At 46.9% G+C, this 17615-nt stretch overlaps 1 protein-coding gene across 1 annotated transcript in view; it reads left to right on the top strand.

Moving 5' to 3' along the window:
* The window catches only part of LOC144178523 (LIM homeobox transcription factor 1-beta-like), a 296217-nt gene that overhangs the window by 47036 nt on the left and 231566 nt on the right, over window positions 1-17615 (top strand). The gene's annotated exons all lie outside the window — the stretch shown is intronic.

Raw genomic sequence — 17615 nt, 5'->3', positions numbered from 1 at the left:
CTTGGCTTTTGCGAAATTAAATACTTCATCAACTGCAGAAAAAAATTCACCCCGCTGTCGCCTGCTGTCGCCCGCGCCACTATAGCTTCTGGCGCCATTTTAAGAAATAAACCGACAACAGTTACGAAAGGTTCCACTAGATAGGTTCCACGTTCTGCTTGCAACACACGTGGAGTAGGGAAACGCGGTTCTATAAACGTTGAAGTAGGGCGCCTCGATTCGCGCGCGTCTTCGCCGTACGGCAGCGTTGGCATCGAGACACTCGGTTTGGAGCAGTGGAACGCGGGAAATTTAAAATGGTTTAAGCAAACCTTTGGCGTCTTTACCTTGGGAGGAGCGCGACGCAAGAGGAACAACATGAGAGGTGAGCGGTAAAGCGAAGGGAGGCATTTACTTGGCAAAAGTCGATAAAGACTATCGTCTTTTGACGACATTTGCAACGAAAGGAGCAGATACGCGGCCACTTTTTTTCATCTGCGCCTTCTATTGTTCGTTTTGCTTGGCCTTGGCAGTTTCACACTCGCCTTTGCCCCTCACGATTCACTCGACCACGTCGGCCTCATCTCGCGCGCGCAAGGCGCAGGGTGTCGCGAAGCGCGCGGCGCTTGGCTGGCGGGCTAGCTCGGACGCATGGAGGTAAAGGGGTGCAACATAAACGTTGTTTTATTTTAACCTTGAGACTTCAGCCAAAGGTTCACAAATCACGCGAAAACGCGCTAAATATTGCAGTTTAAATAAGTTCTTAACCCATCTGTCGGGTGAGATAGTCTACTAGGCCGGCATTTACCCGCACCCCGGTCGTACGACACCCCGGTCACACGACGCTTTCTCGCGGTCCCTTGAAAGTCTTATTATCGGCGTTCCACTGTAATAAATTAAAGCTGTATTTTTCCTGTGACAAACCCTGTCGTGGCTTAGTTTTAACCGAACGAACGAATTGCGACGACTTACCGGCGGCCGGCCGGCCGACTCTTTCGGAGGGTCGGCGAGCCGCGCAGTAGGCGCAGTCAAGCCAAGCCAGAAAGAGTAAGCGTCTCACTAAACATCATAGGAAATCGGCAAGGAGGATGCCGAGAGGGGGACAACACTTTGAAATTGATTTTTCTACTCAATAAAATCGCATAAACGCACCCAGAGTGGTCGAAACATGGCCTAGGACCTCCAGACTTCACATTTGAGCTCATTAAATGTTCTCTCTCTCTCTCTCTCTCTCTCTCTCTCTCTCTCTCTCTCTCTCTCTCTCTCTCTCTCTCTCTCTCTCTCTCTCTCTCTCTCTCTCTCTCCAGACTTCAATTTGCGCAAGTAACACCTCAATGTTTACAAATCACTTCAGTGTTCCTTTAATTGCAGCATATGTTGGCGCATAAAGATTATGCAGGCCGTATTTCTTCCGATACTCAGTTTGTTACAGGAACAGCCCGGTGGGAGGACCAGTCCTCTTGACGACATTGTGCCGGGGACTTGTAATGGTTCTCGCGACGGTCAAAATAGGCTCCATAGAATTCTTGATAGAAAGCTGCTGGGAACGTAACGGGTCTCCCCATAGCATCGAGAATATGGGCATAAGTGGCCTGGGGACGCTAGACAGCTGTCACCGAGCTTGAATAATTCCAAGAGATAGCTCTCATTCTGCGCATATTTTTCTGGGTGTAGTCCTTCCCCCCCCCCCCTTTTTTTTTTCCTGAAAGCCTGCGGGGAAGCAATCGTCATTATACCGGAGCATAAGGACATTCCTCATAAGCTGATTGACTTAGTTCTGGAAGAAATCTCTCTGAGCTTAAAAAAAATCGCGCCAATCCACCCCGTGAATGTAGTTGGAAAGCAAAGCTGTAAACCGCACCCATAACGATTACCCATGCGACGTCACTTAAATTCACTCGCATCGCTCTACAAATAGTAAAACCAGAGAGAAGTGAAATGCACTTAACCACACCATTTATTACTTCAAAGAGATATTCTTGGTAAGGTTAAATCAATGCATGATGCATGAACGGTGTTTCGTTGAGTTGTATTTGTGTAGCACAAGAGTGGAAACTTTTTTTATAAAATTAAAGCTCCAACCCGGTGTTAGACGATCTGACTTCTCCGTCTCTGCGCCGCGGACGGAGGTGAAGAGATTTGCGGCAGAGAAGGGGGAGGAGGAGGAAGAAATACTTCTGTTCAGATTTCTGAACGGTCCCGAGTGCAGCCCAGGGGAGGGATTCTTTCTTCTGTGAGGCCCATATGCAGTCCGCGCGGCCTGTGTTCTGTCCACCCGCTGAAGCTGGGTAGGTAGAGAGGGCCTGGACAGCACCATCTCCCATTGCTCTTGTTGGGTAGTTGACGGAACGAGAGGAGGGTGCTCAGGGCTAAAGTCGCACACCCCGATTACGGGGCGGAGTGTTCCTACTTCTGAGCAAAATTTACATTCAGCGTCGTAGCGATTCGGATGCATTAAGTGAAGACGCGTAGGCTGTAGGAAGGAGCCCGGATTGTATGAGCCGTGGGGTAGTTGTTCTCTGGAAAGGTCAGGGTAAGGCGAAGGTACGGTCTATCTCAGAAGGCGATAATGCTGGGTTATCTCCCTGAACATGACAAGCGGGTTACTGTCCTCGTGCAGCTCCATAGCACGGAAGGTAAAAGCGCAGGCTTGTTGGGTGTGCGTATTCATTGCCCACCATTGAAGCGTGAGGGGGTGTCCAGATGAGCTGAATGGAACCGTTTGGGGAGTGGTTTTTTAGCACGCGCAGTGCAGGTCAGGACACCCAACCCGACTGGTGATTCCACTAGGCTTACTGGTAATCGGTGACTACCCTCCGAACCCCTCCCTGGTTGAGTGAGAGCCAAGGTGATGGCTGCCTCTCCTGCTGCCGTCATTTCTCGGGTCCTAAGCAAGGTACACGCAAGGAAGTTGCTTCTGGAGGTAGCCACGATGACGGCGTATTGCTGCCCTCTATGTTTGGAGGCGTCTGTGTAGATAACTGCATGGCCCCCACCGAGGGTGGTGGTTAGCGCTTGAGCCCGTGCTTTTCGGTGACCCTCGTCGTGTGAGGGGTTCATATTTCTAAGCAAAGTGTGCATCATTAGTTTTAGTCGCCAAGAGTCTGGGAGTACGCCAAGCGGAGTGACATTCTGGGCTGCCCAGCCAATCTGGTGAAGCATGCGGTTACCCACCGCAGTTCTGAGTCGGACCTTCTGGTAAAGAAAGATGGCCTTCTATCGGCTCTTCCACCGTGTTGTGGAGCCCCGTGCTAAGCAGCCTCTGTGTAGACGCACTCATGAGAAGACCAATGGCCTGCTCGACCGCCTTTCTAATCATTATATAAAGCATCTCTATGTCTTCCTTGTCGAGAAGAAGAGAGGGGGTTGACGTAAGTGACTCTCGAGAGGACAAAAGCTTCAATTAATTGGAAGGTACCGGATTCCTTTAGGCCTCGCTTGTTGGTGGCAACTCGCCTGATCATGTGTATGATTTGATTAATGCTGTCTTTGAGGCGCTGCAAGGAGACGTCACTATTGGTGTTAGCCTCGATATGTAGGCCCAGGATCTTGATGCTGAGGCTTGGAGTGATGGCCTGGCCAACAAGGAGTATTTTAATGTATTCCTTAATTTGGCGTGAGGGCGGACGACAAGGAGCTGTGATTTGTTACGTGAACACGGGAGGCCACAGGCTTCAGCACATTGGAGTACTAGAAGTGAGATGCCATGCATTCGTTTGAGCATCCTTTACCTTTTGTAACTCTAAGCACATGAGCAAGGTGCACACAGGGCCGCTAGATGGGCGTGAGTCGTCGCGTCACGCATTCACATGGCATTCAGCGAGAACGCAGGGGGTAAACTAGATGTGTTTGGTTACTACAACACCTGCCTTACCCGTCTTCGCGTGGGCTCGTAGCTAAATCGGTAAGACAACAGGCTCTCGATTTGTTACTCTATCAGTTCCAGGTTCGATTCCCGGCGGTGCCAGTGAATTGTTTTATTTGTTCGCAGGAGTTTTCTGGTGACACCAACGGTCGCGAAAGAACCCTTGGGGGGTAGAGGTAAAAAGCTTTGCTTTAAAATCGCTTTATTATGCGATTCGCTGGAGAGCACAGCCATCTCTTTTGTTTTTTTAGAAATAATTGCGGAGTACAGGCGCCGTGAAGTAAATGTTTCTTTTTTTTAGGTTCAAACTTTTCTTTGGGTTGATTAGACCGTGGTGCAGTGTGGTCTTCTAACGCCCCCCGCCCCTCCCCTTTTTAAAATACCGACATAGAAGTAATGCACTTGCAGGTTATATTTTCTTTTCTTTTTTTCTGCTGCATACTCCTTTCTGCTAGAAACATTTTGGCAGCGCTAAAAATGTAAAGAATAATTACACAAAACTCGTTACTCTAGTACCACCTCATGCGCACCACACGTCTTTTTCTGGTTCGCACCTCAGGTCTTTCGGCAGTTTACCGCTTCTGTGGCATCACAGCAAGTCATCTTTATCAAACAATTAACTCGGCATAGCCGCATTTTTCTTTCTTTGTTATTACTCCTTGTATGCACCATGGCACGATACGGCCCGCGGGATTGACGCAGCGAGCTACGTTCTCTTCTTTTTTTATTAATATCACACGTGCCATACCGAGATACGGTTCGCCGGATTCACAAAGTTATCACGTGCCTATATCGGCATTATCGCCCACCTTATCGATGCCCACTGGATACCACGACGAAATCATCTCTAAGCTAACGCCACAAAGAACAGTTGCTTCTAAATCGCGTATACGCACGGGATGGCATTGAGTTCACAGCCTATCAATGAAAAGAAGGACTGCCGCTTGAGCGCGTGACAGCCGCACGGGAGACGAAAACCGTCTGCGTTCGCCTTTAATTTCGGTCCATCAGCATCTTTCTCTACGATATCTCAAAAATATGATAGGCATGCATGATAGCGCGAATTAAGCCACCGGTATGCAGGCGCATCATAGCGAACGCTGTTCTCATGACCACTCGGTGGAGCACGCTTTAATCGTGCCGGGATAGGGCAACACTCTTGGTTAGAACAAGAACAAGACAAAACAAGAACTTGTCCTGTTCCTGTCTTGGTTAGGACAAGGACATCTTTCAGCTACAACTATCCTACACAGCCCCGAATGGATCAGAGATTTTTCTCACACGGAGGAACTTGGATCAGAAGTTTCGCCACCATTTGCTCTTGAAATAAAACACGTGTCCAGTCTCGGTAGTTTTTGTAGATTTACTTTACCTCACGATATATATAAGTCTGTGATGTGTTTCTGAGTTGATGAGGCGTTGCCTTCCAAGATGGTAAACTTCCTTTATTTGTCGTTTAGTTGGGCTGCTTCTTTACATATCAATTCTCTAGAAGACGAGACATCTGTAGCACCGAATTGTAGAATATGTTTAAATAAGCCAACACTTCGTGCGGACGCGAGGCAAACTTCATTATGTTGAAGACTCGCACTGCCTTCATCGGCCTGGGCCATGTGTATATATTCCATCATTCATTCACCGCTGCGTACGGGAGCTTTTACCGCTGCTGTTTCTGGATTTCCAATGGAGTCTGAACATTGTAAATCAGTTCAATTGTCAATAGAGAATGACTGTAGAATTACACCGCATCACCACAAAAACTTTTCTTTAAGGGTGTGTTTGTGGCGGGGGGAGGGGGTTGGGGGGAGTTCAAAGACAATGTACGCCTGGTTCAGTGAGGTCCTGAAACCAATTAAGCATTTTGAAGAACTTAAAGATCTGAGCACTATAGTGAAGCTGTACGTTCATACTGTCAGTATAAATTACAATAATATGCCAGCACTTAAGTATTTGACCTTGAAAACCAAAAAAATTATTCTCTGTATTTCTTGACGCCATCGGAAAGCAACTCCTTGTCCCCTCACGCGCTACACTGCAGACGTTTATTGTAAACAGCTCAACACTTTCCACAGGCTTACCAGAAAAGCGACACGTCACTCAATTAGAGATGAATACAGCGCGCCTTACACAAACAAAAAATATCCGTCTGCTTTGCACTTTTCAGCAAGAATTCATCAGAACACTTCATCCACCTAACATGCCTGCGAAAAGCATTGTGGCTTCCCTTGGCGAGACTTTAGCGCTACATCGCGTGTGTATCATGCTGGTTCCATGAAACTATACGACAATATAGATCCATAGCTTCTTAGTACGGTGTTCCGAATGGCCTGCGGTATGCTAAGTAATAGAGGTGAAGGAATAAACGCGAAGAAAGAAACACAAACCCGATGTGGCAGTTTTCTGAAGCGCGAGTTACAAAGACATTCATTCGACGATTTCTTTTTTTGTTGTTGTTTTGGTGTGATGACGGCACGCGGCACGTCGATTGAGGTGGACATTCGAGGCGGGCAAGGCCGGAATGTTTGGCCCACGAGGCGTATTAGACTGCTGCTAGAAAACCTGACCAGTTTTCAAGTAGCCGTCTCTTTTCTTGTTTTTTTCCTTACCCCTGCGCGTGTACCATCAAGATGGAATCGGTCTAAGCCTGAGTTAACTTTAACTATAGTGTCAATGGTTGAGTTGTGGTTAAGTCCTTCTACCGCTCTTTCTACTTTCATTATAGCTAACTTTTTCGTATTCCCGGCGAATACGGTAGCTCGATTCACCATGACCGGGACGCTGAAACGAACTGTGCAGTTGCAAACTTATTTTTAAAAACTCGCATCCAGCCCTCTCCGAAGTAGCGCTGGAAATCAGCCTTCATATGCCGCTGCTACTGCTTTGATTATTGCTTGCTTCCTTGGATTCGCAACGTTAGCTGTTCAACAGCGACTGCTTTGTTGTTTTTTCTTGAGGTGGGAGGAGGGGGGGGGGGGGGGTGTTTACGCCCCGACGGCACACCTGGCCGATGAGGCGCGCCGAAGGCTCCGGATTGTTTTTGACCAGCCGTAGGTCTACGACGCGCGCCGAAGCCTCGGCACACAGGCGTTTTAGTTTTTGGCCTTCATCAGCAAAACAGCTGCTGAGGCCGGTGTCGGACCCTTGTCCTCGGGCTCAACAGCCCAACGCCTCAGCCATTGAGCCAACGTGGCAGGTTATGTCTGCATTCAGCCGCATACATACCGCATTTCCATATCTTCCCTTCCACCCTACCAATAATGTCCTGCTTGGGCAACTAGCACTGCGGCATTCAGAAACAATTACCTGAACAGAAATGCGCGATATATAGACCATCCCATCTGGCAAGGAGGAAATCTAGCCTCGCACCCAGCGGACGCGGCGCGCGGGCTCTGGTGCGTGCGCGCAGTCCAAAATGGCCGCTTCCTTGCCCTGCGCACTGTAGGCATCGCGCGGGCAGGTTTGCAAATTCCTTGCGCATTATTTTCCCGAAATATTGCTGATAAATTAGTCATATGTGAAGCTTACCGAGCCCTGCAGCGCACAAAAGCTTTCCGGCCAATTTTGTTCAGCTGAACTCTTCCTTCATGCTTACGTTGGAGACAGGACGAGAAAATGAAACAAAATTTTATGTATCTCAGCGCGGGACAGCAGAATTCTTTCAGTGAAGGTTGGCGCCGAAATGTACAGACAAGACAATAAAAATTTCATCCTTTGTTTCCTGCAGAAAAGCAATCGCAGTCTTGCGTGCCGAGTCCGCTATGAGATTGTATACGCACTGATATATTAAACTGGTAGCACAACTAACAGAATGGATGAGATAATGAAAGCAGCGGATAGATACTCCAGCAACATCATGAGGGAATGGTACTGAACTGACCAACTTGGTTTGCGCGGCTCCCGCGGTAACTGAAGACAAGGAGGAAAATGCGCTCGAAGGAATCTATATAAATATAGAGGGAAAGCCGCAGGTGACGACGGAATTAATTTCTCAGGGCACTTAAGACTGCTAACGCGTTTTGAATGCGAAGGCAACATTAGTTGCCCTGGCGGTACTTTTCAAAGACCTTTTACTGCTCCATGTTGTGTGCGTCCTTTCTTTTCTTCGTCCTAATTGGTTACCAGAACGCAGACCATTCTGAACTCCGTATACGGAAGATGCGAATGTTCACTCAAAGGACGTAAACAGACTTAAGTGCCCCGAGGATTTCTTTTAATCCTCTTGGCCCCCTTTCGCTCATATTCAAAGTATCTGGAAAGTCCTGTTCCGGATGACGTCAGCGTGTGTTGAAGTCACTTGCGCGTCACCGTACGGCTCAGGGTGTGATTTCCGTTCCTGCGGCGGTTTTATTTAGTCAGATGACGGCAGGCGGGTTCTTGGGGGCAGCCACGGCTCACAATGCCATGTTTTTCGCCTCATAGAGCACATGATGCTTTCGCAGTAATAACCGCGGATTTGCTAAAGGGTGGTGGTGATGATGGAAAGCTAGAAACGGTATTCCCATAATGTCTCAGTGCATCAAATGGGCTTAGAAAAAGGCCAACGTAATCCAAATTGCAATGCCAAATAGCTTAAGAACTACAAAACAATCAGCTTACCCTGTGTTGTATGGAAATGGTTTGCCAAGATATTAGTTAACCATGACACTATAGATTTAGGAAGGCCTACTTAACAATGGATGACATTCTTGCCATAAGTTTTGTATTAGAGAATTCCGCAGAGTATAATAAAACGCTTTGGATGGCCTTTTCACATCACGAAAAAGACTCATTCGTTAGAAACAGCTGCAGGGATGGAAGCATTGAGAGAACAGCGAGTATAGGAGGCGTGCGTGTAGTGCTCTTGGTCGACACATACAAGCAGTGTAGGGTCACGATAGCGCTTCGTAAGAACAGCCGGAAATTTTCTATTAGCAGTGGTGTCAGACAAGGGGACACTGTATCCCGAAGTTACTTAGAGCACGTCTGGAGGGGGTGTTTAGGAAGCTTGATTTGGATTAGCCATGACAACGTCACGCACGCACGCACGCACGCACGCACGCACGCAAACTGCTAATTTAAAATGGCTTCCGTTGAAGGCATACGGGGCATTAAAAATAAGGACGGCTAGAAGACGTAAGGCAAAGGCAAGCAAGAGCGGTGACAAGCCGTCTCTGGGAAAGCCTTGTCGTCGTGGGAATGCAGGAAGGCGCAGCCTGAAAAGGCCGCCGCTGCCCGTCTTGCGTTGCCATGGCAGCAAGCGCCTGCAGCTAGGGGGGCCCCAGCGAGCGCGTTAAACGCGAAAGGACAAAAACAGCGCCCCTAGGGCAAAGAACGAAGGAGAAGGGAAGATAGCTGACTCCTCCCGCCGGCTTCGTTTCGACCACTGCGAGCAGGCGGATAGCACTTACACCGTCTGTGTTGGCTACGTGCACTGAAATGGCACAAACAACAAAAACTGGAGCCACTTGTGATAGTGGTGCCCGATCATGTGGCAGGATAAGAGCAGATAACAAAATACCCGAAGACGCAAAATTATAACTCTCGTATGCGGTAACGAGCGATGAAAAAAATTCGGGCAAGCGAAATTTAAGCATCGTTTTGCAGTGTGCACAGTTTCCCAGACATGCAGGTTTTGCATGCAGTGGGCAAAAAAAGTGAATGGAAAAAAGAAGAAAAGAGAACACACGATCTGACAAAAGAAGATAGAAAAGAACACATGGAATATATCAGTTCGGTCTTCTGCAGTAGATAGAGAAAGTACTTCAAATATATCAGGTGCGTCAGACGTAAGAGAACTAAAAAAAAATCACATCAAATTTCTTGCTGGGCAATTGTGTCGCAGAAGGGTAAGCTTAGCCGCCACGCGGTTCTGCTTTTGGTTTTGTATTTCACGACTGAACGTTCTTTCCTGCAACAATTGCCCCGAAAGCTATTAGACATTAATTTATTTACGGACAAACGACTTACTGAAGATTGGATTGGATCGATGCGGCAGTTTTACCTATACAATCCAATCTTGCCCGCATCTCCCTACTACCTCTCGCTTTCCACCCTAAACTGCACTCCGGCTTGAACACCAGTCAATGCTAGAGTTGTTACCCCCTCTCCTTCTCATTCTTCGAGGCCCGACGAACCACGACCGGACAACCACGAATTTATTCAAAAGTAGGCTGGGCACGCTCCCTGTAAAACATTGAGCGATGATCATTCCTATCGATGCGGATCTGCGGTATAGCAGTGCGATTCTGGCATTGCGACAGATTTGCGTTGACGAATGGAATTGGATTTGCCGACGTACCCCTCCCCCCAATAACAGACGGTTTTGCATTACGTGCCCGAACATTCACTCGCCGCTTCCACGGCTCCACAACTGTGGCAATATCCCCCATTATGCCGCGACATCATGTACTTGCGTGTACACGCTGCCGGCCTCTTTCTGACCAATGCTGACTACTCCGCGAAATAAAAATGGAGCTGATTAAGGTCAGTTTTTCGCGTGCTGTGTGTTTACAGTTTTTAAAAAAATTGGCTACAACCGACGGTCTGAAGGTGGTTGGAAAGCAAAGCTTTAAACGACGCCCACAACGATTGCCCAAGCGACGTCACTTGGCACTTGGATTCACACACCTGGCTTTACAAAGAGTGAAACCAGAGATTCTTCCAGCCGTTACCTGGAATTCGCGGGAACGGCGTCACGAGCGCAGTAGCGTCGGCCACGGCAGGGCTAGAGCAGCGGACACCGCCGCTGCAGTCCGTCCGGACGTCGGCGGAAAGAAAACGGCGAGGAAGGAGTGTCTTTCGAAGAGTGAGACAGCGGAACCTAGCCATAGGGGCTGCTCCACCACGCGACAGAAGCGCAGACACCGAAACAAATCGGCATGTGAGTTTAGTGATTCCCGTGTATACTTATTTGAACTAGTTAGTTTAGCAAGTTCGAGGAATGCGAAAAAGCTGAGGGAACTTTTAAAATCGCTATTTATCAGAACCAGTTGCTCCTTTCGCCTTGTGTAATACCTCTTAAAACAACCGCATTGGTATTGACCAATTTAGAAAACGGAGTGCCACTTGTCGCAAGCAGTGCGCAAAAGGTAGCGTTTCTCTAGCGGCCCGATGTCTGTACGTGGTCTCTACGCTTTGTTTTCCCGCCCTGCAAACCCATCCTTAACGTATCTTTGCCGTACAACTACTTAATTCTATCGGTTCTGGTTACCCAGGAGGTGGTGTCGAACAAGTTAATCAAGCCGTGCGAAGGAAACGCTAAATGGACGCGAAGCTGCGCCAAAACAGGTAGAAAACAATAGTCGCTAAAGCGGACGACAATGCCGACGGAAGGATTCCACCGACGCGCCCGCCGGGGTGAGCACGGGGAAGGCTGGGTAATACCGCCCATTCGCCGCGCCCTCTACATTGAGCTCTGTGAGTGAAAGCGCCCTCCGCCTCCCCAGCCGCGTTGGAAGTTTCTTGTCCCGCACGCCACGAAGGAACCGGTGACTGGTAGAGGTAGAAAGCTTTGCTTTAAAAGGGTTCGCTGTGTGCGGCGAAAATTTGAAGCTCACTAGCCATTCATGCTGAAGTTAATTTGAAGGCCACATGAACTGCAACAAAAATTACGAGGTCAGCTAAGCCCTCAGCAGCGTCTTTAATCAGTTTTGTAAAGCAAAGCTGTACTAACCTCGTCCAGCGGTTTAACCGTCGCGGAGGGTTTGACCTTCATTTGACCGCAGCTGCGCCGCACGTGACTCACCTGGCCGAGGTCCGCGTCAGCGGCGTTCGCTAGACGCTTGGCGCCGCCGTGAATGCAGGCTTGGCGCATGCGCTCTCCCGTCGCCTCAGCGATCCGCTGCCGGGAGCAGACCGCGGAGGCCACGGCTCTCCGCACCTGGTTCGGCGCCTGGCCACGTGGCTCGCCGCGTGCATATGCGAGCTTGGACATGAATGAGAGCGGCGACGGACTGTCTTCTCGTCTCCGAGCATAGCGCGAGAGCTGGAGGCTTCGAGCCGTCGGCGGCAGGCAGTGTCTGACCACCCCTCGGATATCGCCGGGTGAGCTGCTTCCCTGGAGCAATGCCAAGCGCGCGGAGCTATAGCGTTGGAGACTGAGGCTCGGGAAACGCCGGGCGCGGGACCACAACCATCGACAAAGGCAGTCTTTGGACGAATAGTATAATAATTACAGCTAAATCAAATGTTAAACAAGCGAACGCACGACTTAACCAGGCTTTCACTTTGCATATCTATCTAGGGTTAGCTGAGCTTAGCCTCAGCCATTTCTTTTTGGTTTGCTTTCGTAAAAACCAGTCCTACGAGTATTCTTAATTAAAATAACGCTGGTACCCTTATGTCTTGACTAAAAAATTCCTAAGGTTTTCTTTGCGGGGGTACAATGTCGCCAGGAAGGAGCAACGCTAGAGGTTTTAGTAGTTGGAATTGTTTTGCCTAAATATACTTTATGTTCCGGCATTGTTTCATCTGTTCCTTTAGTTATTTGTGTCGTTGGCCGTTTGGATTCATATTGATATTCCTACGCTGATTCCCCCAAACGGGTAATCTGCAAAAAAAAAAAAAACATCTTCACGCACTCTCGTTGCTCAGCGGCTATGGTATTGCTCTTCTAACCACGCGGTCAGGGGTTTGATTCACAGCCGCGGCGGTAGAGTTTTCGACTGAAGTCAACGTATGGAGTATCCCTCAACAATATAACTCTGAGGAGGTCGAACGAACTCGATTAGCTTTAAATTAATTGTTCTATTCCTGACCGGGTGCTGTCTCGACGCATTCAAAATCAGGCACCAGTCGCCTAAAGACGACGACGGTTGAACGCGAAGCTCTCTCGTGGCGGATCATCGTCGTCTTTACACGGTGGGGTGCAGGACTTTTCTGCCTATAATTTTGCACGTCCATGCACCCCTCTCCAAATCCAAACTTCTTCGACCATGTCGAAATGAGAAAAAAAGAAATGGAGCTATCGAATAGACGCCGGCTTCATAGCGCGAGGGACCCAGCCTCGATTCCAGCCATCGGAAGCATTTTTGCTCTTTCACTTCACCGTTTTCGCGTTAGAAACGCCATCAGTGAGAACATAAAGTACGTTTTAAAACACCTCCATATTTGATCTTCGAGTGACATATTCGTGTGATTGTGTCTCATGCTCGGGATGTGGAAGTATCTCCATAAGCACTGATTTTGAACTTTCCTTTTCAAACGTATTTTTGGCGACAGAATGATTGCGAATGCTCCCGCATTTACATGCGTGTGCACTCTTCAAACCTGGCAAAGGCGACTGTATGAAAGAAGTGCCCTGGCTTACAATCGCCGAAATTTTCATTAACAAGACTCTTGCCAATGCTGCTCTCACCCCCCATATCATATCGAATTGAATTCACCCCAGGAAGTCATGTTGACCGCACTGTTAAGCGACCATAAAGCATTTATTCTTTAACTGCGCTGCATTCTTCAAGCATCGACATTCTTGAAAGTGAACTCCCCCATAATTCTTCACCAGCGAATCCCCTTTACCATGACCTCGAATTCTTCGCTGCGCTAGGCACTTTTTCCCTTGAGAGCGGTCTGGAGCGAGTAGTGTGAGTCGGGGTCTACAATCAGCTCGGTACCTGAAACTGGACCATGTTGCGAAGTTGCCATCCCACCACTGACAACCAGTTGTTACATCCGGGAAGGCATCCCAGCACCAGGCTCCATCGCCTTCGTCGTGTTAGGTAGCGTGGTGAAGAGCGACCAGCACAAGTTGCTGCCTTGGTGACGACGACAAGAAGCCGAAGGCAAACTTGATTGATTGTAGGGTTTAACGCGCCGGCGCAATGCAGGTGATGAGACGTGCCGTAGTGGAGGGCTCCGGATTAACTTTGACCGCCTGGGGATCTTTAACGTGCGCCGAAATCTCGTACACACGGGCGTTTTTACTTTGTGCCTCCGTCAAGAAAGCGGCCGCCCTTCCTGGAATCGAACCCGTGTACTCGTGCTCATCAGCACAATGCCTTAGCCACTAAGCCACCGCGGCATGTCCGAAGGCAAACTTAACTCGTTTACAGCATGGCGAGATATGAGCCGAAGCAATACAAGAAAAATGCCCTTACGGGCGAACTTACATACATGACTCGACCGGAGTGACATGATTTATTCGCTGCTCCAAAACGAATGCGACTCTGCGCTCGGGGCCACGCGTATTTATGCCCAGAGAGCTAACGGTCAAAACTCTCCTAGTGCTTTTTCTCCTAGTCTAATATATCTCGGACACCTGAATCTGGTGTATTAAGTTGCGACACTTCAGATCATTACCCGATATTTCTTACGTTTCCCACTAACGTACAAAACTATGTTCCTTCTTTTTTTACCTCCATACTTAGCAAAAAAGAATTCATTGATTCGATAGACAAAACTGATTTCTCTGTAATTGATTCCTTACATGACCCAAACGAAGCGCTTCAGAAGTTTTGGGACCTATTTCTAGGTGCTGTTTCGTTAAACACAAAAATAATTAAATGTAAAAAAGGTACAAATACCCGAGTAACCCGTGGGTAACGCAAAAGTTACTAGAATGCATGAGAAAAAAGGATAACATGTATAAGAAAACTAAAAAGAAGCCGTTTAATTTGCCTCTCGCTAATCGCTACAAAAATTGTTGTAACATCTTAAATTTTACGTTAAAATGCGCAAAAAAGGCGCTACTACGAAAGCGAATTCAGTAAATTCAAGAACAATCTAAAAATGCAATGGAAGCTTCTAAATATTTCATTCCTTAAATAATTGATCACGCAATGTCCTATCTCTAAAATTATTCATGAAGGTCCTACCTTTCAGCAACAGGATCATATTGCGAATGCTTTCAGTGACTATTTCTGAAATCTTCCTACAGCAGGCCAATCAGTAGCAAATGTTAATATGTGTCGGTCTTCACATCATTTCTATCTTTTTCCTGTCACACCCGATGAAGTTTGTGCCACGCTTCTTACCCTTAAGGATACTTCAGCTGGTATAGATAACGTGTGTGCATATCACCTAAAACTTGTTGCTCATTGTGTTTCTGTTCCTCTCTCCATCATTATCAATAAGATTTTCGCACTCGGCATTTTCCCAAGCTTTCTAAAGCATGCTGAAATTATTCCTGTTTTTAAGAAAGAAGACAAGCACCTAATATCTAACTACAGGCCTATTTCTATCCTTTCTTCTCTTAGTAAAATAACCGAAAAATTATTTGCTACTCGACTATATAACTATCTAACTAAATTAAACATTCTTAGACCCTGTCAATTTGGTTTTCGTTCTGCCAGTTCCACTAATCTCGCACTTTTGTCTTTGACCGATTTTATTAAAAAATCATTTGAGTTAGGTAGGACTGCGGGATCCGTTTTTCTAGATTTTACTAAAGCTTTTGATACTATTAATCATGATATTCTGTTCCACAAACTTGAATCCTATGGATTAACTGGACCAGCTTTAAATTCCCTAAAGAATTTTCTTATAAACGGGAAAGGCAGTGTTTGTGTAAATAATGCGTATTCTATGACTAAAATAATTAAGCAAGGTGTGCTGCAAGGTTCTATTTTAGGTCCTTTACTGTTTATTATCTATATTAATGACCTTGCTGACTCTATTAATGCCTCACACTGTGTTCTATATGCTGACGACACCACAGTATCTTCGGCTGATAAATCTTTGTCCAATCTTACGTCTAACCGAAATATTGTTTTGACTAAATTAACAAAATGGTGCCTCAAAAACCACGTAATATTCAATCCATCAAAAACTAAATTTATGATTTTTAGACCACCCCAGAAGCGCGTAACATATATTCCAACCATTTCACTGTGTTCGAATACCATAACGCCATGTGACAGCGTCCTTTTTCTTGGAGTGTTCATCGGCTCGCACCTGAAATTTCATAAACACATTGAACACCTTAGAAATAAGACGGCTTTTGGTATTCGAGCTCTCATAAAATTACGTCCATTTTTTTCACGCGAAGCCCTTCTGTCTCTTTATTTTGCTTTCGTTCATAGCCACATCAGATATGGTATTGTTGCATGGGGTAACACTTCTGATTGCCACCTAGCACCGTTACAGCATATTCAAAATCAGGCTCTTCGTATCATTAATAACAGCTCATTTCTTGCTAACGCCTGTGGTTTGCTTCAACAGAATAATGTCTTATCGGTTAAAAATTTATTCTATTACAACGTAGGCACGTTTTTTTTTAACTGTGTGTTAATAATTTATTGTACCAATTTATTGACAGACAGCTGTTACAAAATAACAACTCCACCAGATTCGCAGCCAACGAAAATTACTTATTACCCATAGTCCGTACTAACTATGGTCAGATGACATCCGCTTTTTCAGCTATCTCATTTTGGAATAGTCTTTCGGCAGAAGTAAAATTTTCATCATCATTCTTTTCCTTCAAACACATGCTAAAAATGTTTTTGTTGAATAGATGAATGTATTGTTTTTATTGTCTGTATTGCTATGTTACTGTTCATTTCATTGCCTAAGCTGCCGAGTTCAGCTAGATTGCATGTGTAGTGCAAGTGTCTAGTTTATGCATTTTTTGCGACCAACCTTTTTACCTTGTTTGAATTAATATTGTGCTAGTAATGTGCAACAGGTATTCTTTCTCTCAATTTTGTTTAAGCGAGTTCTTTGCCTTTTCTTGTACTTTAGCGCTGCCTAAGCTGTGTCCATTCCTTTTAGTTACTGTTGCTGGATTCTGTGTATTCTTTATTTTGTAATAATTAATCAAGGGTCCCGTGGCAGTCTGTTGACTATGGGACCCTTGTCTGTATACTAACTTGCGTGCATTTTACACCGTTGGAAATAATAATGAAATCAAATTCAATTAAATTCAATTACAACACCATTTCCAGAGTTCGTGAGGGATCGGCAGTGTTAGCGCACGCCGAGTCCGGGAGAGGGGGGAGAGGAGATCTCGGCGGCGGCGTTCACCTCGCCGGTTCAGGTCCCAACTTGCAAATCTGCTGGCTTTCCATGCAAGCTTGAGTTATAGACAGAGAGACGCCCAAGCGGAGGGCGCACTTAGTGGTAGGCTCTGCCACAAATCAAAAGAGCGCTGCACGAAGCTTGCAGCACAGCGGTGGCTGAATCGTAACAAACATTGGTTCCTTCATTGGAAGCTGCTACTTCACCCTTGAAGTTTCCCTCCCTGCTACTCCCGTTTCCACCTTCCTCTAGTCGATTGGCCTTCTCTTTTCCAATAAAGGACTTTACTGCTACTACTGGATGTCTGAGGAGTAATTTGCTCCGCCTGAAGGCATATTCTCACACGCGCTCCGAAATCATAATACGCACGGTAGTTTCTCTAGGTACTGAGACGTGTGCAGGCGTGCGTGTGTGCGTGCGGGCGTGTGTGCTTGTATGCGCGTATGCGTTCCCACACCCTTCTGAACATTGTTTTTACATCAATTCTACACACCACACAATTCTTCGCATTCGGCCTTCCCCAAACGCGCAATCTTCGTTGCTGGGAGCACATGCTATATTGGGCGTAGCGCAAAAATGAAACCGCACGCTCCATCGTTATCCTTAATACTACGAACGAAAGATCCAGCCTTGGGTTTGACCCTATAGTGTGCCTTGTTCTTGTTTTCGTTAAGTGAAAAAGCCTTACAGGGGCTCTCGTCCGCTAAAGAAAATGGCTGCCCCTATAAAGAGTAAATAATACCTGTGCTACACGGCCGTTTCAAAGGCCCTCCGAAGGCCGTTGAACCAATTGTCTATGAGTGTTCCATTGTAAATGCCCAGGGCGCACTTGCAGGCG

This window comes from Haemaphysalis longicornis, unplaced genomic scaffold (genome assembly GCF_048455015.1).
Source record: "Haemaphysalis longicornis isolate Haplotype H1 unplaced genomic scaffold, Haemaphysalis longicornis Haplotype H1 scaffold_1, whole genome shotgun sequence".
NCBI classification, from domain to species: domain Eukaryota; kingdom Metazoa; phylum Arthropoda; class Arachnida; order Ixodida; family Ixodidae; genus Haemaphysalis; species Haemaphysalis longicornis.
This window is presented reverse-complemented; position numbering and strand designations above follow the sequence as displayed.